Below are 26,389 nucleotides of genomic sequence, written 5' to 3' on the forward strand. Positions count from 1 at the left end.
GGTGATCTCGACCATTATCACTGCATGATCAGCGTTCCCGAGTGGGTGGTCAGAAACAGATCTAGAAGTGATGCGTGTTGTGCTTGCTGGTCAGGGAAACGGGTTGGAAACCTAACCATTTGTGATATGGAGTGAGATATAGAGAAGCTACATGTTGTACTGCCCGCTGAATCTGTGTAAGTAGAGAAATATCAGGTTGAAAAATATTGAACCTATTAGAATCGTTGAACTAGGGTCGTTAATAGTGCTTAATTTAGAGGACAAAATTATATATTTATTTTCTTTATATAATTAGAGGCATATCTTGCTACGATGTACATACCGTTTCTATCATTATTGATATCAGGCAAGAAAAAATTGAGAATTAAAAGCGTTTAAAAACTTTTTTTCATTTTAGAAGTGAAAAATATATTCTCATATCTAGCGTGAGGCATGGAATAATGTTGTTGTTTTTTTACATGGGAGTCACTATTTATCAAGGTTCGAGGGCCACTGGAAGATAAGAGTTATTGCGTGTACAATGGGATATATCCTAGTAATCGTTAGTAATGTATCAATGGGATAATATCGTAGTAATCGTTAGTAATGTATCAATGGGATAATATCGTAGTAATCTTTAGTAATGGAGATTTGATAAATTGTATTACTTAAGTAGGCGGTTTATTAGGAATTTGTTTATGTTGGACTTGAAGGCATCCAAGTTTTAGTCAGGCAAACGGAAGAGAGTTCAACAGCCGTGTACTTCTAAAAAAGAGATTTTCATGGAATCTACGTTTTAATTAGGGACAGATAAACAGTGGGGGACAGTATTGAGAATGGTTTCAGCTAGACGAATATTTTTCGTGAAAGATTGGCGACCAGAGATTGGAGCTCCAACGATCACTTGCAATGAAAATAACGATAAAACCAAGAGAAGCTCACAAGGACAGTTCAGTGGAAAGTGATTGCATAGAAAAGAAAAGGCATCCCCCACTGAGCAACGAAATCCATTTTGTACACTGTCAAGGAAGGATAGGTTGTTTTAAGCAGCTCCTGCCCAGATGTGACAGCAGTACTCCATCCTTGAACGTACTTGGCTTTTACATAAATAGAGAATTGCATCGGTAGTGAGATATCTACTGGAGCGCCATTTTTCCAGCGACCTTGGAAACGGATTGGATGTACGTGTTCCATTTCAGATCAGGAGTAAACGTCAATCCCAGAAGCTTGTAAAAACATTAAGCTTCCCCAAGTCGAGAGACATCTGTTTCAATTTATGCCAGGTGATGATCAGCATGTTGATGATGTAAAGATAGAAGCTTGGTTTTATATGCATTAAAAGTAACCAGCCAACTCTTCCCTCATTATACCACGCGCTCAATATCAGAGGAGAGAGAATCAGAGAGAAATTTGTCATTTACGATCTGATCTGTTGCCATAGATGGTAGTGTCATCAGCATAAATGTCAACGAATGATTTAAGTATGTGTCTTGGGAGATTATTGATGTAGATCAGCCCTGTATTTAAGAATTCAGGTGATAAGTCATCTCTTTCATTACAGACCAATAAGTCTCCTGTGTGTTATGAGTAAGTTGCTGGAATCCATATTAAATAGAGAAATAGTCAACCATCTCAGCAGGAATAACCTTCTTAATGACACACAATATGGTTTCCGCTCTGCAAGATCTACCGCAGATGTGCTGACGGTTATATCCCACAGGATAAGTGAATCTCTTGACAAAGACTTCCTTTCTAGGGCAATTGCTCTTGACATGACAAAGGCCTTCGACAAGGTATGGCATAAGGGTCTACTTCACAAGATTTCCAGCTACGGTATAACTGAAAATGTTTTCTCAATCATTAAATCATTTCTCTCCGATAGGCTCATAAGAGTAGTGGTAGATGGACAAAAATCGGAGGCCTGCAATATAAATGCTGGAGTCCCTCAGGGGTCAATCCTAGGCCCAACTCTCTTCCTGATCTACATCAATGACCTCCCTAAACACATACTTAAATCATTCGTTGACATCTATGCTGATGACACGACCATCTACGGCAACACATAAAAGGCTGTAAATGACAAAGTTCTCTCTGATTGTCTCTCCTCTGATTTCGAGCGCGTGGTTCAGTGGGGGAAGATGTGGATGGTTTCCTTTAATGCATCTAAAACCAAACTCCTATCCTTACATCATCAACGCTCTGATCCCCATCTGACATCAATTGTTTTGGATGGCTCTCGTCTGGGTGAGGGCCCGTGTTTTGACAAGCTTCGGGGTTTGACCTTTACTCCTGATCTGAAATGGAACACGTACATCAAGTCTGTTGCCAAGGTCGCTGGAAAGATAGTGGGATCTTTCTACCGCTCCAGAAGATATCTCACTACTAATGTAATTCTCTATCTATATAAAAGCCAAGTACGTCCAAGGATGGAATACTGTTGCCATATCTGGGCAGGAGCTGCTAAAACAGCCTATCCTGACTTGACAGAGTACAAAATAGACTTCGTGGCTTAGTGGGTGATGCCCTTTTCTCTACCCTGCAACCTCTCTCCCACAGAAGAGACGTTGCGAGCCTATCCTTGTTATTTCCATGGCAGGTGCTCGTCTGAACTCCAATCTCTGGTCCCCCCTCGCCAATCTTTCACGAAAAACACCCGTCTAGCTTAATCCATTGTGAAAAATTTCCCCCACTCTATATCTGTGCCTAAATCAAAACGCGGATTCCATGAACGAAGCTTCTTTCTTAGAACTGTACGCCTGTTCCGTCTGCCTGCTTCCCACCGGACTACAACTTGGATGTCTTCAAGTCCAATGTTAACAAATTCCTAATGAACCGCCCCCTTAATTAAACACTCCATCAAATCTCCACACTAACGTAATGTACTTGCAATAACCCTTATCCCTGAGTTGCTTCCGGGCCTTGATAAGTGGTGATCTCAGTGTAAAAAAAATCTATTTCCGGCCAGAAAGCGTGCTGGTAAGGGGTCACAATCCAGCGATGTGACCTTTGAGAACTCCTCCGCCATTTTTAGGTATAAGCAATTGAAATTTTAGATATAGGTTCCTTGGACATAGATATAACTTACTAACTTAATATGAGCCCAAAACAATAAATGTTAATGGGTCATAATAAGGGTCAAAGTTAAAAATATGGGCCGCTGCGATCTCTACTAAATTACTCAAACAATTTCTGGTCTAAACATTTAAAATTTTACATCAAGGGTATTCAGAAGCAAGCTTTTTAATCGGTTTTGGTCGAAAATTTGAGCTATCAATATATAAATTATGTACGTGTGTTTGCATTTCCGCCTAAAACTTTCGACAGAGGCGACGGATATTCACAAGATCATTATCGTGTTTAAGCTCGACCTTTCAGACGACAAATATCGAAAAATTGTCTAAAAACATTAATTTCTTCATCTTCAACTGGGCACTTTTCTACAGGGAGATGTCGCTTTTTTGCACCGATATCCCCTCTTTTCGATTGTCTAGCCTTAATTTAAACCTACGTCACTTCCGGTTTGGCGGTGGTCGTAACAGCAAAGACGTCACGTTTTTCTCATTCTTTTCCTTCTTTGGGGTACGGTTTGAGACTACCTTCCTACAACCATTTTTTTTTTTTTGCTCAACATACACATTCAAACACCCGGGCAACGCCGGGATGAAATGCTAGTTAATTAATACACATACGGTTTATTTTTTTTCAATGGAATCATACGTTTCTGAAATTATTCGCTTTACTAAACCAGTTGATGACTAATATTATGAGCTTAAATATAAGAGTCTTATTCGTATATCTATTAAAAGGAAAATGTGTGTGAGGGCACATCTCAACTCATATGTTCAAGGACCTTTCTATCTACAGACTTGAAATTTGGTATATAAGGTATACCAATATGTGGAAAAAATTTAGTCGATTTCTATCTGGAAAATAAGAAACAAATTGTTATCGTAAAGATTCACTGTCTTTTTGTCTTTTGGTTTTGATATAAGCTCAAGAATTATTTTTACTTACAAGCCGTGAACTGCTAAGAAAAAAAAACAATACTCGCATGCATATGTATCAGTTTCTCATCGTTTTTTTATGAGAATTTACCATACGTTTAATACATACGGTATTTCTTTTTATGAGAAACTAGCAGTTCCGCCTGGCTTTGTTCGGGCCCTATTTACTGTTCATAAGGTTATGTGCATATGTGTATATTTAAAAGTGTGAATATGTAAAGTTATGCCTTTCTGTATAATAGTCTTCCTTAACTACCATAGAGAAAAGACAGACAAATATTTGCACTTTTATAGATATATAGATTGGATGAAATATATAGTAATGATTTAAAAAGTATGGTATAGACTTATGCGCCACCACCGAGAATCGAAACCAAGACGTTCAGCTCACGATTTATTTTGCCTCTGCCCTAAATGACTGGGCTATGAAAACATGTTTCCTGCAAGGCTAAAAATTAAAACATGAACCAATAGCTACTACGTAATGCTTTCACCTGGCAAATTTCCTTTTTTTTATTTTCCCACTTTTGCACCGATTTTTCCCGGGTAAAACCCAAATATAAAGTTTCGCATGGATTCAAATATCTTATATATGAAGTTTTCTGTCTGTAGACCAAAAACTCTAGGAGGAGTTCGGTAGGAAAAACTTGTTAAATACGTATACAGAAATATATTTTGAAGCAATTTTGTATTAACTCTAACCCTCTTACGCAAATATTAAGCAAATATAAATCATGTAGAATATCTGCATGAATATAATTACACATAATAGTCAACTACAGATGATCATCCCATAAGAAAACCAAAGCAACTAATAGGTAATAAATTAAAGTGAATGTTTAAAAGAATATGAAAATTAGCTAGATCTTTTGCAGATGAATGCAATTCCACATACCATATATAAGAAAATGGTATTTACTTTTTAAATAAATCGATCGGAGGGGGTTTAATATGAATATCAATACGTACAAAAGAAAAATGAATTTATAGGAGTATAGATAAGAATTCGACATTAATTAAAATATAATATTTATGCCTATCATTCGAGTGGGCAACGTCCGGCAGCCTGCTAGTAATCTATATTTACGCTAATTGAACTTCAAACGTAATCGCAGACGTATTACATAATATGATCGTCTACAATATATCACTGTATACAGTACATTAAAGACTTTATGGAAACAATGAATGGACTATTTAAAATCTTTGATATTCTATCAGCCTTCTTTATTGTTGAAGATGATCCTACAATGAACTGTATTTTTTTGTGAATCAATATTTTGCAAAACGCAGATGAAGAATAGGTTTTGGAACTTCTTCTGCATGCTAGTCTATTTTTTATAACCTATTTGAAGCGAGAAAGTTAATTAAGAATCTATGAAGAACACTTTGGAAAAAAACTGAAATAGATGCTATTATATAGGTGCCTGTTCAAACCTGAGGTAATTGTCTTAATTTCTTATAGATTTTATTATCAGTTAGCTTCATCTACTATACTATCGACGGCATAGTCGGTATCTGAAATCCAATATTTTTAAATGTGTTTTAATTTCCAAATACTTCACAAAAATCGAGGTTTTAGTAATTGAGATAAAATGTCTAAATACATGTGAAAAAAAAAACTATCATTGTTAAAGTACATGTAAATGTCATAAATTACTCATGGACGGTCATACATTCTCTTCTTTCTAACAATCAAGCTACATTTCTCTCTATCTACTCGTTTATTTTCAATCGTTTTTATTTCTCACCATCTCTCATGCTCCCATCCACTCGATCTCAATTTCTGTTCTCGCTATTTCCTTATGTTCTTTTACTTATTTATTTTAATCATCATTCGCTTTTCATGAACGTTCAACCATCTAAATTTCCCGGGTACAGTTAGTGTGCACGGTGACTATCAATCTGATAAAACTATCAGATTTTTGTCTTTGTAAATATTCAGCATATAGGAATTATCTGGCTTCCACTTAATTTTTTAAAAACATTTTAGCAAAAGAGCATTACCGTAACACGAACTGACTATAATGTCCTTGTATTCGATTATTATTAACTCTTTATATTTAATGGCTTTTATTTTACTATTGAATTCACTTTCACTATTTTAAATTCATTATGTTATAATATTAAATATTATATATATATATACACACATATATACATATATATATATGTATATATATCCTCTTTGTAATCCGTTACTTGTATCCAAATGTATTTATGTGTATAACCTCCATTTTACCCCGCGTCTCTTTCTTCTTTTCCCTCTCAACGAATTCACAACCCCCCTCTTTCTAACTTTACCTTCCTCTAATATTTCATACATGCTTTCCTATTCTTTTCTTTAACGGATAACAGCAGTGAAAGTCTTTGTCTTTTGATTGAAAATCACAGGAACATGAACAGAAAAATGCATGCTGGGATTAGCTACCCTACCCTCTGCTGCTTCTCCTGCTGTTACCTATATAATTATTAGAACTCGTTGATATAGTACGATTTACGAGTTTAAATGATGTGAAATAAGCTATTTCTGGGCTACTGGTTCTTGTCCCAGCAACATACAAAGAAGAAATGTCGGCTTATAGTAAGGTTGAACTGTTAAAGTGTTTCCTAAATTGGAAATGGAGCAACGGACTTATTTTAAGTAGATAGTAATAATTTCCTTGTACCTAATTTGTTTTAATGGAGATTAGATAATGCACTGTAGATTTGTTATCGGCTGCTCCAGTAAATCTCCCGTCTCCTTATTTGTCCCTCAGTCTTCATTTCCAGTGAGTGATTTTTCTGATAAAGGGCGAAGAAAAAGCTGTTTTCTAGGTCGGTAGTACTTGGGTGAACAGTAGCCTGAGATGTCGCAAATTTTCTATTCATACGTCTATCCTTGTGGCAATGTCACTAGTAAAGATGCTGAAGGTAAACGTTTCAACTGGACTGATGTTATCCGCCAGATAGTCAGGAATGCGAACTTAGGATTAACCACTAAGGAGGCTGTCCTATCAGCAGGTGCTGCTGTATTGAAATTTGGTGAATAGACTCTGTACCATTCAGTAGTTTCTGGTGGGGCCTTTCTGGTGGAAAATTGTTACGGCTTTACCTTATCGTGTGCTACGAAAAAGTTTCTGTCTTCTTCTCTCTTACTTTCTAGCGCTATCCTACTCTAACCAAGTCTGTAGACATGTTCCATAAATCCCAAAACCTCACCAGGAAATATCTCCAGAAAAATACACGAATATACCTAGACCTTATCCTCCATCGTAGACTCCTACTACCATGTCTCTTTCTCCAACATCAGGGGTCTACGTTCCAACCTTCTAGCGGTTGACACACAATTGCAGAAGAGGAAACGATATATATTCTTCCTAAGCGAAACTGGCATTAGGCCGACCATTTCCCTAGATGGATTCATAATTATTCTCTAACTTAACATCTAAATCTGACCCCCAAGATCGTCATGGGCATGGAATATGTGCCTACATTAAAGATGGCTTTCCGTGTGGTAGGAATATCTCCAGAGAAGATCCTAATTCATCCTATATGTGCTTACGAGTTGCACTTGCTTACACCAGCGCATTTATATTTGCCCCCTATCGCCCCCACAATATCGGAGTAATTATCATTAAGAGTATATCAGAAAAAAGTGACCACATCCTGTCTGCTCCTCTTTCAGCTAACATTCACATCTGTGGTGATTCTATGCCCACAATGTGGGATAGCTGTCCGACTCAAACAAGACAGATGATGAGGGGAGGTTCTGTCATGATTTCTCCATTGCTTATTACGTAACTCAGATTGTTCACGAACCCACCCGTGTGCCCGATACTACCGGTCAGTATGCAAGCCTTCTAGACCTTTTTCTCACAACCTCCCCTGAGCTATGTTCATGTTCCGTTCTATCTCCTCTGGTATCTTCTGACCACTCAGTTGTACCAGTTAAGATAAAAATGAAATTTAATAAGTCTTCAGGCCTACCACTCCACCGTAAAGTATATTGATATTATATGGCGGACTGGGATAGCTTCCGTACATTAATATCTGATCTACCTCTGCATTGCATGTTTTAAAAGAATGTTCCTCTATAGTATCAGACCTGACCGAATGGTTAATTGTAGGTATAGACTGATTCATACTATCCAAAAGTTCCAACAAAAATCTAAAACCCAGCCAGGGTTCTCCCCCGAATGTGCTGCAGTGATCGCGTATAGAAATCACTTTTTCTATAGCTACCAACGTAATAAATGTCTGAGACTGCCAGCAACCACTGTAAAAGAGTAATAAAGATGCAAGAGAGTGATATGCTCAGTCCGTTAAATCCAAAGTACCTGAGATGCGGCTTGGTTCCCACCAGTTTTGGGAAATAACAAACAGGATCCTGAACAAAAGCGTGCGTTCTATCCCAACCATTATCAATGGGCCTGAGGCCATCTCGTCAGAATCAGAAAAAAAAACTATTTGCCAAGAACTTTGCATCTTATTCTCCTTAATGCGAGCAAGGCCATCAACTCCCAGTATTTACTTCTATAAACGACAACATGCTATGCAATATACAAATATCTGTGTGTGAGGTCGCTAAGTTAATCAAGAACCTTGATTCCAGTAAAGCAACTGACCCTAACGTCATTCCAATTATAGTGTTGAAAAAGCTTCAACCAGAACTTGTCCCCAAACTTGCACAACTGTTTAAGCGTTGTCTTAAGGAGAATTGATTCGCAACACACTGGAAACCCTCGTCAGTATGCTCTGTATTTAAGAAATCTGGTGATAGGCCATCTCCCTCTCAATACAGACCAATAAGTCTCCTGTGCGGCCTGAGTAAGTTGCTGAATCTATATTATATAAAGAAGTAGTCAACCACCTCAGCATAAATAACCTTCTAAGTGACATGCACATGATTTCCATTCTGGTAGATCTACAGCACATGTGCTAAAGGATATATCTGATTAGTGAACTTCTCTGCAAATGATTCCTTTTTAGGGCAATTGCTCTTTACATATCAAAGGCCTATGATATGGCATAAAGGCGTTCTTCACACGATTTCCAGCTACGGTATGACTGGAAATGTTTTCTCAATGATTAAATCATTCCTCTCTGAAAGGCTCATAAGAGTAGTGGCTGATGGGCAGAAATCATAAGCCCACAGTATTAATACTGGAGTCCCTCAGGGGTTCATCCTGGACCCAACACTCTTTCTGATCTACATTAATGAGGCAAAAATACCAATACGCAGAATAAAATTTATAAAATTAACAAATTCCTAATGAACCGCCCCCTTAAGTAAACACTTCATCAAATCTCCACACTAACGTAATGTACTTGCAATAACCCTTATCCCTGAGTGGCTTCCGGGCCTTGATAAGTGGTGATCACTGTGTAAAAAAAAAGGGCAAACTGATGAGGTCTTCTAGGGAGTCGGAAAGCACTTCTCCTTAAGGCAGCGCTTAAATAGTTTCGTAATTATGGGAGAAAGTTCTGATTGACGCTTTTTTAACACTATAATTGGGATGCCATCAGAGCCAGTTGCTTTACTGGAATCTAGGTTCTTGATTGGCTTGGCGACTTCATGCACGTTACCTAGCTTGTTCTGTGTTATAGGAGGAAATATGGGGAGTTGATGGCCTTCGTCGCATAGGGTAGAATTAGCTGAAAAGTTCTTTGCAAATAGTTTGGACTTGTCTGACGCTGACGAGATGACCTCTGGTCCATTGATAATGGTTGGGATAGAACGCACACTCCTGTTCAGGATCCTATTTGTTATTTGCCAAAACTGGTGTGAACCAAGCCGCTGATCAGCTATTTTGGATTTAACAGACTGGGCATATAGCTCTCTTGCATTTTTTATTACTCTTTTACAGTGGTTGCTGGCAGTCCTGAAAGCAGTTTTAGTCTCGGTGCATCTATTACGTTGGTAGCTATGGAAAAAGTGATTTCTGTGCGCGATAGCAGCAGCAGCACATTCTGGGGAGAACCATGGCTGGCTGTTAGGTTTTTGTTGAAATTTTTTAGATGGTATGAATTGGTCTATTCCTACAATTAACCATTCGGTCAGATCTGATACTATAGAGGACACTTCCTTCTTTAACATGGAGTGCAGAGGTAAATCAGATATGAATGTACGGAAGCTATCCCAGTTAGCCATAGAGTATCGTTATACAGTACGGTGGAGGGGTACGTCTGGGGGCTTCTTACACTACAAATATTTTCCCAAATCTCAGTACCCTGTATATCAAAATTCGAGTCTGTAGACTGAAAATTGACAGAGATATTGTGTAGGGCAATGTACACAGACAGACAGGCACACAGACATACACTTTATAGATATATAGATTTTACTGAATATGTTTATTATTTTAATTTTTCTACTCGATAATCATTTTTCATGAGGCTTTTTTTTTACACAGTGATCACCACTTATTAAGGCCCGGAAGCCACTCAGGGATAAGGGTTATTGCAAGTACATTACGTTAGTGTGGGGATTTGATGAAGTGTTTAATTAGGGGGGCGGTTCATTAGGAATTTGTATACATTGGACTTGAAGACATCCAAGTTGTAGTCCAGAGGGAAGCAGGCAGACGGAACGGAGTTCCACAGGCGTGCAGTTCTATTTCATTCTATCAAATCATTTAAATGCTAGTAGGTGTTATTGCATCAATTTTAATAAATATTATTCTGCGTATTGGTATTTTTGCCTCATTAATATAACTATTAATTAATACTATACTAAGAAGTTAGATTCACTTTACTGATCTAGGAAACTTCTCACATTTACCAGCATTTATCTACCAAAGTCTATGTGCAGCCTATAACAAGGTTTTGTTTTATACGTCAAAAGTAGTAAATTTATCGGTCGCACACAGTTGTAAAACATTGCCGCAATATTGCAACCACAGTAAATGTTTTACAAGTACCTAAAGTGAATATGTTCAAATAAACTTCCTGAAACACATCTTCACGTAAGAAAAATTATACAGTTTTTAGCGTAGACGTTCTTTCTTGTAGTTTTTTCCTCGAACATGTCAGATTTTGAAACTTTATCTCTACTCCACGTCTCAATGCATCAACATGCATGAATGTAATTTGAAGTAGGGTCTAACTACACAACTTACCACGTAGGAGGTCTTAAGAAATCGGGCTTCTAATTCTACACTAACCTCTTTAATGCCAGATGCAGGATGTTGGTGAATAGAAGTAAAACCTATTTAAACACAGCATTTGCATTTCATTGAAAATATTGATCAACATTTGCAATATTTAAGGTAAATTGGCAAAGAATTGATTCGGTAAGTGTATTTCTTAATAGATTCGGTAGTATATTACTTAATTAATATACACATATATACATATATATATATGTATATATATATATATATATATAAAGAGAGAGAGCGAGAGTGATAAAGAGAGAGAGAGAGAGAGAGAGTAAAAAGTGCAGTATCTAAGTTATTTGGATTCATCGGACTACTTATCTCATCTTGAGTGTGATTCTGACAACGTTTCCGTCGATGTAACCTCTGACCTTCTTCAGGTGGATCTTGTCGAACTCGGGAATGTCTTTGTTCAACTAGAGAATCTGGACAGAATTTCGAGCGGAACTCTTTATTTACTTCACGGGTGTAGCACGCTCTTGCTTCATCAGCCATGACTGAATAGAGATCCTAGGAAATAAGCAATTTTATTTTTCGGTCGCCCACACTGAGGATTGATCCTTCAACTTTCAGGAGAAGATCACTTTTAGCAATTGCTTTTTTTCCAAATATTCTAACCAATGTGCCACGGGTTCTTGCGGACAATTCTAATACGAATTTTAGGGGTCTTAAACCTATTTTATTTCTAGTTGTAAATATTATTATTTATTACTAATTATTACTATATATTAACGTATATCTATCTATTTTAATGTTTATACTTATTAGTTGTATATATTATCTATTGTTTATAATTAATGGTTCCGATATCGTATATAATTTTATAGCAGGTATGCTTAGAACCTGGTTATCTCCCATCATATGTGTTGCTTCTTTGAGAATAGTATTCCGACGAATCCAAATAATACTAATAACCAATCCTCATCTCCAAAATTCAAAAGTTCTTATAATTCAAGCCATAGATGAAAATAATGATAATAAAATAAAGACCATATATTTTAATCATTTTTAAAAGTAACACATCGTAATAAAGAATTCAAAATCTCTATTAAGGTTACGCATTCCCCAATGTCGTCGCAAATATTATAATCGGTTTTCATATGAATTCATCGTATTTCGTCACGCCTAAAATAGAAATTAAATAAAAATTTAAAAGATATTATTCCAACGAGAAAGATAATTTCAAAGGTAAAAAATTATATATTCATCGATTTGTCTTTATTTTTAATCTTTCTCAATAAGTGGTGATCACTGTGTAAAAAAAAAAAAAAAAATTTACATCATGTGTCAAAATATGAAATAAAAGACGAAAGTAAATAAGTAAATATCCTTGGAGACTATTTTAAACTTTACATTAATAACAATTTAATTGTTGGGAAACGTAAGCGTTACTCACTATAAAAATATAGTGCGACATATATGATTCGTTAATATAAAATGAAGAAATTGTATAGGATGTTTGTGTAATGTGTTAATGAAGCTAAATTTAAAGGGAATTTAACTTGCCGATAGATTTTGTAGGCGTTATTCGTCTATCTAAGAAAAATGTTACTGGTTACAAAATTTCCCTGGATTTTCTTTTAATTTAAGTGTTATCTGCTCAATACTGGAAGAGTTTATCGGTTAAATATTAACAGGCAGACACGCACACATACATATAATGTTTTATTTATATAGAAGATACTAAGTTTTGAGACATCGTGTTTTACAAAGATGGCGGCGTAGTTCAGATCAGTAACAAAGATGGCGGCCAAGAATCAAATGCGGTCCGTGGCGTGGTTAACCTGTAAACTTCTGAGATATTCTGTTGAACAAAGATGGCGGCGTAGTTCAGATCTGTAACCAAGATAGCGGTCAAGAATTAAATGCGGTCCGTGGCGTAGTATAAACGGCAAACTGATTGAATCCAAAATTCGACAATTTTTATAATAATTTTCAAACGTTTTAATTGGGTGTTTTAGCACAGCCTTTGGTTATAAAAATGATTGGTGAATCCATTCGTCTCATACCCTCATTAGTTCGTCTGATGGGGATGTGTTTCCTAGCGGCTTCAGCTGCAGGGAGACAGGGTAGTAGTACTCGTCAAGGATCCGTTCTTGACACTCAGCCCAAGAGGTAAGTGGCCGGGAACCGGACCAGCACCTGTTGGACTGAGGTACGCCGCCTGCGTAATACCTAGGAGGTCCACCCTCCCAGGTCTTGCCACTGGGCTTTCCGGTGGAGTAAGTTCATGGCTTACTGCCTGAGGCGCCCCTACCGGAGAATGCCGACGGGGTTACTCAGGCAATTTTTGCAATTGCAGGAGTGTCCCTCCTTTAGGGGAGCTTGCTGGATCCCAACTTTCCGGCCTTGTGCCACATTTTGCCGAGGTGGGCGGCAAATAAATAACTACCCCCATTAGTTCGTCTGATGGGGAAGGTCTCCTAGCGGCTTCGGCTGCAGGGAGACAGGGTAGTAGTACTCGTCAAGGATTCGTCACTTGACACTCAGCCCAACAGATGAGGAGCCGGGAACCGGCCCAGAACCTGTTGTTTTTAGATTGGGGGAATCTTATTTAAAGGCAGGTTAAGGGTAATGACAGACGTATCTAACAAAAAAAAAGGTTAAAACACGAGTAATAAGACATGATAGGTAATGTTAAGGAGTTTCAATTTTTAGTAAGTATGCAATAAGAGAACAAAGATAAATAAATAAATTATATATAATACACAAAAATTGGCAAAATTTAGACAGGATACATTTCAACAGTTATGGATAAAGTTTTTAACTTAGCTCTGAAGGCACCGACTCTTTCTTCCAAGGTCATCTCAAAAACTGACTAGTAGCTAGCACGCTTGGGTTGTTCTGGTACTTAAGGGATGTGGTGGGTGTGGGGGATAAATGCTTTTAATTTTTTTTTTTCATTATTTCATTTATTCATTTTTTTTTTTTTTTTTTGCTTTTGGTACCTTGCGATAGAACCTTCGAGATTAAACTTATAATTACGTGTCAACCTTTTCAATATATATAATTATAAATAAGTTTATATATATATAATTATAAATAAATTTTCAATATATATAATTATAAATAAATTTTCAATATATATAATTACGTTTCAATCGTCTCACTATATATATATACATATATATATATATATATATATATATATTTATAATTGTACAGAAGGTCAGAAAAACATTGCTACCATTGGTTTCAAGCCTAACATAAGGGGGGTCAGTTAATGGTAAATAGTAAATAATGTTAGGCTCTCTTCAGCCATGTTTTTTCTGTTCGGCTTACGAGAGTCTAACATTATTTACTATTATAAACGTATATTACAGTAAAACTGTCTAATAATTGTAGTCAGTTCTGACGATGTACGTTGTAAGCATACTGACGTCATGTTTTGTGGATATACGGTGCTCATATAAATATCAAATATATAACGTGTAACAGTAAATGTTGCATAAATGGTTTCTCATATATGAACGAGTTCATAATTGCAATACTAATGACGTATTATAGATTAAATTACACGGTTTACAAAACAAGATTTCAACACGGCATTTCTGTTCTATTCTCTATACAGCGCTATTCAACTGAGCCGTTCACGTAACAGGAAAATGCAAATTTTAGAAACAGTTCTTTAACAATTAATGTATAAACAAAAATGGATATTCGCGTTAATGTTGCACACCAAACAATTGTTGTCATACCTTCTTATATTGCATATCCAACTTTTGCTGGTTAGCAGCTGTTTGTGGTTTTATAAACGAGAGTATCTCCATTAAAAAGAAAGCACCATCAAAACAGGTTATATTTTATATAACTGTATTTCCATTCGTCTGTGACTTTTCGCAGATGCTTGCAAAGTCTCCCTTCTATATTTTTATATAGATATTCTCTCATGCTATCGTAAGGAAAATACAAATTCCCTAGAGCTCTCATCCCCGTTGACATGAACTCATCTGACTGCCTCTCGGCCTCATGTTTACGTGAATATATCAAAACTTATTTCATTCTTCTATCTTACGTCATCCATTACTATTGTTAACTGTAAATATTATTTTAACCGACTTTAAAACTATTTTTATTGTAACATTTTATCGGACCATTGCTGATTACTACACTCCATACTATTATTCTTTCAAATATTTCTGTTGTTGATGAAATCATCTTTGTTTATTGTAAATATATTTTAACTGTCTTTAAGAAAATTGGCCCATAACGAATTCTCACCTTGTGTCTGTTTTCCGTTACTTTTCTAACATTATTTCTGTTTACAAAACCTTTAAGGTTTCAAGAAAAATATACATCATTTTGATCGTCCATTGATTTAAACCCTGAGTATATAGCCTGTATGCCTAATAAAATATCAAATCTGACCGCTCTATTCTACAGGCCCTTATGTGTAACATTTTAAAAGTGTATTTTTAGTGTTTCTCAATCATATCATTTGTTTAAATAGTAAGAAACTTGCTGAGCTTTAACCCCGAATTAATGTTATGTTTAAGAAGTTCTTATGAATATAATTATGTGGAGTTGCTTCCGAGCTGATTACAAAATGATCCTTTTCTACGTTTAATGCAACCCGCGCTTATCTAGCCTCTTACTTAAATAATACAGTTCTGAAAAAGCTTCAACCAGAACTTGCTCCCATACTTACGAAACTGTTTAAGCGTTGCCTTAAGGAGAAGTGCTTTCCGACTCCCTTGAGAACCTCATCAGTATGCCCCGTATTTAAGAATTCAGGTGATAAGTCATCTCCCTCTCAGTACAGACAATAAGTCTCATGTGTGTTATGAGTAAGTTGCTGGAATCCATATTAAATAGAGAACTAGTCAACCACCTCAGCAGAAAATACCTTCTTAGTGACACACAATATGGTTTCCGCTCTGCAAGATCTACCGGAGATGTGCTGACGGTTATATCTCACAGGATTAATGAATCTCTTGACAAACGCTTCCTTTCTAGGGCAATTGCTCTTGACATAGCAAAGGCCTTCGATAGGTATGGCATAAAGGCCTACTTCACAAGATTTCCAGCTACGGTACAACTGGAAAGGTTTTCTCAATCATTAAATCATTTCCCTCCGATAGGTTCATAAGAGTAGTGGTCTATGAACAAAAATCAGAGGCCTGAGTTATTAATGCTGGAGTCACTCAGGAGTCAATCCTGGGCCCAACTCTCTTCCTGATCTACATCAATGACCTCCCTAAACACATACTTAAATCATTCGTTGACATCTATGCTGATGACACGACCATCTACGGCAACACATCAAGGGTTGTAAATTACAAAGTTCTCTCTTATTCTCTCTCCTCTGATCTCGAGCGCGTGGTTTAGTGGAGGAAGACATGGCTGGTTACCTTTAATGAGTCTAAAACCAAACTCCTTTCTTTACATCATCAACGCTCGAATCCCCATCTGACATCAATTGAAATGGATAGTTCTCGTCTGGGAGAAGCCCCGTGTTTTGACAAGCTTCTGGGTTTGTCCTTTACTCCTGATATGAAATGGAACACGTACATCAAGGTCGCTGGAAAGATGGTGGGATCCTTCTACCGCTCCAGAAGATATCTCACTACTGATACAATTCTCTATCTATATAAAAGCCAAGTACATCCAAGGATGGAATACTGCTGCCATATCTTGGCTGGAACTGCTTAAAACAGCCTATCCTGCCTTGACAAAGTACAAAATAGACTTCAAGGCTTAGTGGAGGATGCCATTTTCTCTAACCTGCAACCTCTCTCTCACAGAAGAGACGTTGCGAGCCTATCTTTGTTTTATCGTTATTTCCATGGCAGGTGCTCGTCTTAACTCCAATCTCTGGCCCCCCTCGCCAATCTTTCACGATAAACACCCGTCTAGCTGAATCCACTGTGAAAAATTTCCCCCACTCTTTATCTGTGCCTAAATCAAAACGTGGATTCCATGAACAAAGCTTCTATCTTAGAACTGCACGCCTGTGGAACTCTGTTCCGTCTGCCTGCTTCCCACCTGACTACAACTTGGATGTGTTCAAGTCCAACGTTAACAAATTCCTAATGAACCGCCCCTTAAGTAAACACTTCATCAAATCTCCACACTAACGTACTGTACTTGCAATAACCCTTATCCCTGAGTTGCTTCCGGGCTTTGATAAGTGGTGACGACCGTCTAAAAAAAAGCACGAATACAATGGTATTACGTATAAATAGCAATCTCATGACAGATCCTAAATGCTTTCTCTAGTCAGACTTCAATATAGAAATTACCGCCATTACTTGTGTTATACGTTTAATATTCTTACTGAATAAATTAGATTACGTGACGTATTTTAAATCATATAAAAAACTTATAAGAACATAGTAAGGTGCGACAAACTTTGTAAATGGATAGAAAGAATATATGTACATGGAAATACAGTCTTAATGTGTTGTCCATATGACGCAGACGGCAATGATTTGTGGAAATTATAACTGTTTTAAGCAATACACACATTTTGGAAAAATGTGTATGAAGACAGTGCAGAGTGCTGCAACGTTTAATTCCATTCGCAAATGTATTGTAAGTAAGTAATATAAATCGATGTAAATTGTGGCATATTAGTTAATAGTAAAAGTTAGAGATAATTAAATTGACGGGATATCTTTGACGAGGAAGCAGTGAACTAATTCTGGATTTGGACACCCGAGTCGAGGTGTTTAACTTACGATGAAGCATCTTTGGCCTGGGTGGTAATCCAGAATTCACTCTGGTGTGACAAGAGTCTTCAATATATTTGGCTTGGTAAGTACGCATGTTTGTGCACAGTGCATTGATGAGAACGAGATGTTAATTCACGCCTTAGTCTATTGTCGCATGGTTGTGCTGCTGATTGAGTTTGTTTCAGTTCTTATAGTTCGCATCCTGAACGTGCTGTCATTCAACAGTGATTATAGCAATTGGGTTTCGACAACTGATAGGCTTAGAAGACAATTATTTCTGACCTTGCAAGCAGTGTTCTGGAGGACTAGCATGGAAGTCGTCTACAGCTAAATAGTTCACTCCATTCAGCTTTATCCGAATCTTGTTTAAAAGTTCGCATTAGAGCTGAGCATGTTAGACTCTTTCTGTCTAACCTTTTTGAAAGGCAGATGTCTTTGGCGTTTGCTTGCCTACAAATAAGGAAGACTTGAGTGCATTAGACGGTGCCTTTTGAATAGGAGTTTGGGCTTCGTAGAGAAAGGTCAGTCCTGTGTCAATTTCCAAAATCAAGTGGAAGTTAAGTTTAACATCCATTTTAAGATAATAAATTAGCAAGTGTGTGAGAGAAATCATCCGCCATCTTTTTGTATCTTTTTCCATTTTATTTTATTAAATATTCCTCCCGCTATGACCTACGTGACATATCGTCTAGTTTGACAAGATGTGGGTTTCCTTTAGATGTTATCTTGATTGTTGTGAAATGTAAAATTCCTTGCAGTTTCACAATTTATGTTATTCGTTTCTTTTTTACAGATTAAACATACAAATTTGAGAAATCTCACTTCTGGCAAAAAGTATCGCGTCTCTGATAAATAGGCTTTTCATTGAAACCGTCTACGGTTTATATGCATATTAGATGACCTGACGTTTCGTTACCTCATTTAATAGCATATCTATGGATAAACGTCGTGGCCATTTTTTCTTTGTTATACCTCTTGCCTGACGCGAACATTGATCGCTGTGGGTTTATAGTAATTTTTAATCACGCTTTCGATGTTATCGTAATGCATGCTGTATTAAAGCGTTCGGACAGGCAGCACGTATCGGATAGTAAATTGTTCTATTTGCAAGAATTTAGAAAAGAGCGAAGATATTTGTATTAACAGTTTCCCTGCATTGTATCATCTTTTACATTTTAACCACTTACCGCTCTGTTTCATATTTGATAAAAAATATTCGTTATAAATATATCATAGTATGCTGTTTGATAAAGGGCATACACTGACCAATTTATAGTGAAATCGCGATGTTGTAGTTCGAGTAGATTTAAAGTAGAAAGTATCTATGGTATTTTTAGCACCGTTTATTTGTCATGATCGGCATTTTCTGCCCATCTCTCTAATTTTTCGGCTTTGTGCCAACTTTTTCTTTACGGACTTCGATATTTTTATTGTAAATAAATAATATAAATCCGAAATCTGGCTATCTTAAATATGCAGTGGGGTTTGTGTAATAACGAAAACATTTTTTTGCCTCTCACCATTACAGTTTAATGGCACGTCGAATCTAAGAATAGCACTAACATCGCAGAGCCCGAGTCAGAGTTTAATTCTTGAAATAATGCAAATCCGTCACCATTTAAACAGTGTACATCTAAAAAGAACATAAGGCGAGAGTGAACATGGTATATACTTTGCTTTGCTCCGTAGGGAGCTTGACTTTGGGTGTAATATTCTGTAAAAGTATATTTAAATTCTGATTAATCGTTTTCTCCAGAAACGTGTCTACACGAATCTTCCGAGACGTAAATTAGACGTAATTATTTAAAAATCAGTGGCGTATGTATTTTTCTGTTGCCTTAAACTCTTTGGCTGTTTTTAAGCTGATCACAGATTTTAACAGGCTGTACCATGACACAGGGATTACAACAAAAAAAATACAGTTTCTGGTGATTAAGGCTGGAATCGCCTCAATAAAGCCTCACTGATGTATTGCAAGGCCATCTTTAATGAGCTCGTGTGAAAAAAGATAAGTACACATTGTAATTGGTGTGCATGGCGTGCTGTGGCTATGAGATCTCAATGCAGCTTTCTGAATTTTAGCGAAAGAGATTCAGGCCACGCAATGGTTGTTCATAGACTTTATATGAGGTTAACACAGACTCTACACTAATATCTCTGCAAAATGTGAAATATGGGAAGAAGTTTAGATGTAACATTCCAAGATAGGTTGGCGACAAAGTAGTACAATATTAGAAAGATGTGACTGTCACAGTGACACAATCATTGTTGATGCGAGGTAGAACATACTAGGGACATTATTTACAGCCTTAATTCATTGCAGATTGTTAAGAAAAAACGGCATCTACTATAACAGCAGAATACTTAAATCGCGTCGTGTCATCAAGTGTCATTAGGCCATATCTGACATGAAGTTGATACGTGGGTGTTAACACGATTGGAATGTGGTTGCTTTTCTTAATATGTAGATTCTAAGTGCATACATCTTACAACTACCTGATTTGATGGAGTCTTCTCTGAAGACAGCTAATACTATTATTGGGAAAATTATCAGACTCCACCGGAACAAAGAACTTTTTTGTAATCCACTCTGGTAGTAAGAAAACGAGCGCCAGGAAGAATAAGAAAGAGTACGGGGTTTGGGGGGACATCATAAGAAACAAAAGTTAAATAACAGTGTCTGATGCATGGACATTCTACATAGTTGCATGCGTGATTCCTTTAAAGTCACATGATTTGTTCACCAGAATCCATTTGTTACGAAACTATGTTTAACTTAATATTTATTGCTTTTGTGGTCAAGCGATTAGACAGCATAGTTTTGGAAGAATGGCAGCACAAATGTTTGAGTAAACATTTCCTATTCTCATCCGTCTTGAAGAATAGACAAATAGTCGCTAATGGCCATTTTTCAGGTATGTCTCTAATTTTAAGGCATTGATTAATTAGGTGGCGTTAAAGACCAGCAATGAATTAAAAAATTGAGGATCATTGCGAGCAGGCTGTCTAGATAAGAGTTCTTATTTTGATAAGGTTATTACAAATCTCGTTGGGGGCATCTTCCAACCATTTATTTAGACGATGTGAGTTTCTATAAAGAATAGTATTTCTCTTTCACATAGACTTTCTAAAAGACATCAGACAAAACACTTATTTGTTGGATGGCATCATCAACACAAAGTAATTTCATCTTTGTGTAAATACTTTGGTTATTCAAATGTTTAATACATGGAACATGTCTAAAAAGTGATCGCTATAATATGTGTATTTTTAAAGCGTACTTTAGTCACGCTTTTGCTTTCTCCTATCCAACAGACACCTTTTTGTTTTAGCCGAAATCAAAACCGGCAAAACATGAGGTTTAGTTATCTATTTAGGATAGTAATTCGAAGAAAAGATCAAGAATTGACAATATTTGACCCATACATCTTTGCGGTGTATAAACACTTTTTTACAACTTCCTAAAATGTTTGGCTTAATCGGATAATACTATTAAGCCTTTTAGGAACAGCTATACTGTTTAGCCACAGTCAAATAGATGATATCAAATGGACTGGACCTTATATTAAAGGTAATATATCAATCTACACACATACAAAAATTGAAAACTAATTAAATAATTTAAACATAATAGATAATTAATAATAATAATAATAATAATAATAATAATAATAAAAGGTATTATTATTATTATTATTATTATTATTATTATTATTATTATTATTATTATTATTATTATTTAAAATCTTATTAAAGGAGTAAATGCGCAGGAAGTGTCACTAGTATGGTATTAGGGACCGTTTATAAACCACCAAAGACGAACTAAAGAATCTCGACCAGAACACCAGGAAACTCATGACAATGCACAAGTCATTATACCCAAGCGATAATACTGACCGACGTAATGTGAAAAGGAAAAACGGAGGAAGATGGCTGGTTTGTATCGAAGACTGTGTAAATAATAAAAAACGAATCAGAAAAATACATAATGGAATAATAAAAAACGCATCGAAAGAATAATTACTGCAGCAAGAGACCCGGAAGAAACAACAACAACAAAAAACAGAAAACGAGACGAGGAATAGGACAAAAAATGGGAAGAGAAACAGCTACACAGGAATTCATAAAGTTGACGAAAAATGAGGCTAACGAATTTTTTTTCTTTACACAGTGATCACCACTTATCAAGGCTCGGAAGCCACTCAGGGATAAGAGTTATTGCAAGTACATTACGTTAGTGTGGGGATTTGATGAAGTGTTTAATTAAGGGGGCGGTTCATTAGGAATTTGTTAACATTGGACTTGAAGACATCCAAGTTGCAGTCCGGAGGGAAGCAGGCAGACGGAACGGAGTTCCACAGGCGTGCAGTTCTAAGAAAGAAGCTTTGTTCATGGAATCCGCGTTTTGATTTAGGCACAGATATAGAGTGGGGGAAATTTTTCACAGTGGATTCAGCTAGACGGGTGTTTTTCGTGAAAGATTGGCGAGGGGGGACCAGAGATTGGAGTTCAGACGAGCACCTGCCATGAAAATAAGTATAAAACAAGGATAGGCTCGCAACGTCTCTTCTGTGGGAGAGAGGTTGCAGGGTAGAGAAAAGGGCATCCCCCACTAAGCCACGAAGTCTATTTTGTACTCTGTCAAGGCATGATAGGCTGTTTTTGGCCGCTCCTGCCCAGATATGGCAACAGTATTACATCCTTGGACGTACTTGGCTTTTATATAGATAGAGAATTGCATCAGTAGTGATATATCCTCTGGAGCGGTAGAAGGATCCCACCATCTTTCCAGCAACCTTGGCAACAGACTTGATGTACGTGTTCCATTTCAGATCAGGAGTAAAGGTCAAACCCAGAAGCTTGTCAAAACTCGGGGCCTCACCCAGACGAGAGCCATCCATCACAATTGATGCCAGCTGAGGATCAGAGCGTTGATGATGTAAGAATAGGAGTTTGGTTTTGGATGCGTTAAAGGCAACCAGCCACATCTTCCCCCACTGAACCACACGCTCGATATCAGAGGAGAGAGAATCAGAGAGAACTTTGTCATTTACAGCCTTTGATGTGTTGCCGTAGATGGTCGTGTCATCGGCATAGATGTCAACGAATGATTTAAGTATGTGTTTAGGGAGGTCATTGATGTAGATCAGGAAGAGAGTTGGGCCCAGGATTGACCCCTGAGGGACTCCAGCATTTATATTGCAGGCCTCCGATTTTTGTCCATCTACCACTACTCTTATGAGCCTATCGGAGAGAAATGATTGAGAAAACCTTTCCAGTTATACCGTAGCTGGAAATCTTGTGAAGTAGACCCTTATGCCATACCTTGTCGAAGGCCTTTGATATGTCAAGAGCAATTGCCCTAGAAAGGAAGCCTTTGTCAAGAGATGCACTAATCCTGTGGGATATAACCGTCAGCACATCTGCGGTAGATCTCGCAGAGCGGAAACCATATTGTGTGTCACTAAGAAGGTTAATACAGATGAAAATGACTACAAAAAGGAAAACTAAATCCCTAATAACAGCCGCACAAAATAACACGTTCAGAACCAATCACATCAACGTAAAAATCACCAAGACACAGGAAAACAGCAAATGCAGGTTGTAGACAAAGATAAAGGCAATAAACCACATAATAAGGGAATGCAACAAACTAGCCAAAAAAGTATATACAAATTAGCACGATCAAGTGGGGAAGTCAGTATACTGGAAACTGTGCAGAAGTTGTTTTTTTTTACATAGAGATCACAACTTATCAAGGCCCAGAAGCCACTCGGAGATAAGGGTTATTTTTTGTACAGTAAAAAATGGGATAGTGTTGCAGTATTAATTAGTATTGGAGTTTTATCATTACTTAATGGGGCAGTTCATCATGAATTTGTTTATGTTGGACTTGAAGGCATCCATGTTGAAGTGAGGAGGGAAACAGGCAAGCGGTAGAGAGTTCTGCAGGCGTGTAGTTCTAAGAAGCTTTCTTCATGGAATCTACGTTTTGATTTAGGCACAGATACAGATCGCGGAAAATTATTGATTGTGGTTTCAGCTAGACAGGTGTTTATTGTGAAAGCTTGGCTAGGGGAACCAGATATTGGAGTTAAGACGAGCACCTGCCATGGAAATAACGATAAAACGAAGATACGCTCGCAACATATCTTCTGTGGGAGAGAGGTTGCAGGGAAAAGAAAAGGGCATTCCCCCCCACTAAATCATGAACTGTTTTTAGCAGCTCCTGCCCAAATGTGGCAGCAGTATTCCAACCTTGGATATACTTGGCTTTTATATAGATAGCGAATTGCATCAGCAGTGAAATATCTTCTGGAGCGGTAGAAGAATACAACCATTTTTCCATCGACTTTGGCAACAGACTTGATGTACGTGTTCCATTTCAGATCAGGAGTAAAGGTCAAACCCATAAGCTTGTCAAAACATGGAGCCTCCCCAAGACGAGAGCCATCCATTTCAATTGATGCCAGATGGGGATCAGAGCGTTGATGATGTAAAGATAGATGATAGATGTGATTTAAAGATTAGATGCATAAAGTGAACAGCCACCTCTTCCCCCACTGTACCACCCGCTGGAGATTAGAGGAGAGAGAATCAGAGAGAATTTTGTCGCTTACGGCCTTTGATGTGTTGCCGTAGATGGCTGTGTCATCAGCATAGATGTCAACGAATGATTTAAGTGTGTATTTTGGGAGATCATTGATGTAGATCAGGAAGAGAGTTGGGCCCAGGATGGGCACCTGAGGGACTCCAGCATAAATATGGCAGGCCTCTGATTTTTGCCAATCAACACTACACATAAAAGCATATCAGATAGAAATGATTTAATTATTGAGAAAAAATTTCCAGATACTGTAGCTGGAAATCAAGTAAAGTAAGTCTTTATGCCATAACTTATCGAAGTCTTTTGATATGTCAAGAGCAATTGCCCTGGAAAGGAAGCCTTTGTCGAGAGATTCGTTAATTCTATGAGATATAACCTTTAGCAAATCTGCTGTAGATCTTACAGAACGGAAACCATATTGTGTCCCTCAGAGAGGTTATTTCTCCTGGGGTGGTTGACTACTTCTTTATTTAATATGGATTCCAGCCACTTACCCATGACACACATGAGACTTATTGTCTGTACTGAGAGGGAAATGACTTATCACCTGAATTCTTAAATACAGGGCATACTGACGAGGTTTTCCAGGGTATTGGAAAGCACTTTTCTTTAAGGCATCGCTTAAACAGTTTTGTATGTATGGGAGCAAGTTCTGGTTTCAGCACTATAATTGGAATGCCGTCAGGGCTAGTTGCTTTACTGGAATCAAGGTTCTTGATTAGTTTAGCGACCTCACGCACAGATATTTGTATGTTGCATAGCATGTTGTCTGTTATAGGAGGAATTACTGGGAGCTGATGGACTTCGTCGCATAGGTAGAATTAGCTGCAAAGTTCTTGGCAAATAGTTTGGCCTTGCCTGATTCTGACGAGATGACCTCTGGTCCATTGATAATGGTTGAGATAGAACGTACGTTTCTGTTCAGGATCATAAATGCCATTTGCCAAAACTGGTGGGAACCAAATCGCTGATCAGCTACTTTGGATTTAACGGACTTAGCATATAGCTCTCTTGCATTTTTATTACTCTTTTACAGTGGTTGCTCGCGTTCCTGAAAGCAGTCTCAGTGCATCTATCACGTTGGTAGCTATGGAAAAAGTGATTTCTGTGCGCGATGCCAGCAGCACATTCTGGAGAGAAACATGGCTCGTTGTAAGGTTTTTGTTGGAATTTTTTGGATGGTATGAATCGGTCTATGCCTACAATTAACCATCCGGTCAGGTCTGATAATATGGAGGATATATTCTTTTTAAACATGGAATGGAGAGGTAGATCAGATAAGAATGTACGGAAGCTATCCCAGTCAGTCATAGAGTATCAGTATACAGTACGCTGGAGAGGTACGTCTGATGACTTATTTAATTTCATTTTTATATTAACTGATACAACGGAGTGGTCGGAGGATCCTAGAGGAGATAGAACGGAACATAAACATTGCTCAGGGAAGTTGAGAGAAAAAGGTCTGGAAGGCTTGCATACTGTACCGGGCACACAGGCGAACAATCTAAGTGAGGTCATAGGCAATGGCAAAGTCATGACAGAAACTCCCCTCATCATCTGTCTTATTTGAGTGGGTCAGCCATTACACGTTATAGGCATTGAAATCACCGAAAATGTGAATGTTAGCCGAGGGATGTGCAGACAGGATGTAGTCTATTTTCTCAGATATACTCTTAAAAATAATAACTCCGCTGTTGTGGGGCCGATAGAAGGCAAATATAAATGTAGTCGTGTAAGTGCAACCGGGAAGCACATATAAGGTAAATTAGGGTCTTCTCTATAGATATCCCTGCCACACAGGAAGCCATCTTTAATGTAGGCACATATTCCATGCCCATGCCTATCTTGAAGTTTGCATCTTGAAGACTCAGACAAATGGTACAAGCACGAATTCGCAGGGGTTCTGGAAAATAAAAGCCACAAATCCTATATGATATGGATATACAAAGAGCTAAACCTATTTAAACAAGACCGGATAACAAAACA

Source organism: Euprymna scolopes, chromosome 9 (genome assembly GCF_053919585.1).
Source record: "Euprymna scolopes isolate OS-2025 chromosome 9, ASM5391958v1, whole genome shotgun sequence".
In the NCBI taxonomy this organism is placed as follows: Eukaryota; Metazoa; Mollusca; class Cephalopoda; order Sepiida; family Sepiolidae; genus Euprymna; species Euprymna scolopes.